Source organism: Rhagoletis pomonella, unplaced genomic scaffold (assembly GCF_013731165.1).
Source record: "Rhagoletis pomonella isolate Grant_MI unplaced genomic scaffold, Rhpom_1.0 Rhpom_scaffold_00626, whole genome shotgun sequence".
In the NCBI taxonomy this organism is placed as follows: domain Eukaryota; kingdom Metazoa; phylum Arthropoda; class Insecta; order Diptera; family Tephritidae; genus Rhagoletis; species Rhagoletis pomonella.
The window spans coordinates 41,012-42,813 of NW_023459180.1; positions in this window are offsets into that span (position 1 = coordinate 41,012).

Here is a 1,802-nt window from a genome sequence, read left to right on the forward strand (position 1 = left end):
TTTTTGACTACTCGACTTCGTGGACGTTTAGGATATCCATTGGATAAATGTTTGTATGTCACTTTGTGGAAATTGGTAAATACAAATATAACGTTTTGGCAACTCAGCGATCGGTTCAGCATGTCCAGGAGTACAGCTCACAAAATATTTTGTACAATCGTGGATACCGTTTGTAGTGGCTTGAAAGGCGAAATAAATTGACCATCTATACCACTACAGCGCGAGATAATGGAAAGTTTTCAGTAGAGAATAAATAATCCTTTCCCTTTTGTAGTTGGGTGCATTGACGGGACCTACTTCCGAATACCCACTCTAAACAAGGATGAGTTACTATGATCGAAAAGGAACACATTCGGTTATAATGTAAGTAAGTTTATTTTTAATCATCACTTAAATGGTTTATACTGATCTTGCTAATTAATATTTATATTAGGCCATTTGCGATACTAAATTTCGATTCCTGGACGTATTCATTGGATATCCAGGAAGTTGTCACGATGCGAATGTCTGGAAGCACAGTGCAATATTTAAAGCGATCACGACTGGTCAAGTACAACTTACTGAAAACGCATTTTTACTTGGTAATAGTTGGGTGCATTGACGCGACCTACTTCCGAATACCCACTCTAAACAAGGATGACTTACTATGATCGAAAAGGAACACATTCGATTATAAATCAAGTTAGTTTATTTTTAATCATCACTTAAATGGTTTATACTCAAGAATGATAGAATACAAGATTGCGCCAATGAGAGAGGATTTTTGAGCGTAATTTTTGCGTGACCTCATCTTGGTGCAATTGCGTGAGAGAAATGCCAAAACGCATATAAAAATATGTAAACAATGCAGAAAAATGTGTTAATTTTAATATTACATGGCCCAATTTCGCAGGAATCAATAAATATACAAAGATTGATTAATTAGGAACACGTAGCAATAATTTTGGACATGTAGCCCTTTAGTTAAGTACGATTTTTAGCACATGAAAAAATTGATGTATTAACAGTGTTTGCAATTTCATGTAGACCAAAAGGAAGGAAGGTGTACATCAAAGTGAATTTTTGGACTCGCCATTGTAAAAAGCCATGCAGAGTGCATATTTATATTTGTGGACGGTAGCCAACCACCATAAACTCCACAGCTGTTGCCTCCACAGCTTTTATTTGATGACTTTTGTGCCATTTCCGAGAGGATGCAAGAGTGCGGCTTCTTTGGAAACAAATATTCTATGTAAGTAAACCATAATTTAAGCTGAACTTTTAAATGTATAATAATTTGGGCACTGTTTTGTATTAGGTACGTAACAGCGCGGTAAGATGCCACTGGTGCATTACGTCATACCAGCACTAAAAAGAATCAGGTGCTAACAAAAATAAGTAGGTATTGAAGTTCATGTATCTATTTACTGTAGAAACTGCTTTTGTATGTATGCCATTGCCAGCAAACTAAACCAGCGACTGTCTACATTCACCATGGAAATATACCTACTACAATTCACTAAGGAAAGGCCCACATAGTTCCATGTAGAAGCTCATAGCTCACACACAGAGCACAAAGCTCGATTTGGTGTTTAATGCATCTCCTCGCCGGCAGAACTGCTTCTACTTTTTCGAGGTTTGCGTCCGTACGAAACGAAAAAAAACTTATATCTCACGCTTTCCTTTTGTTTTCACTATTACACTTTGCCACTGCACATTTCATTTTGCTTTGTAATGTCTCAATAATTGTTTAAAACCACGCAGAAATATTAACGCACAAATATTAAAATTGTTATTGTAGGATTAAAATATGTTATATATGC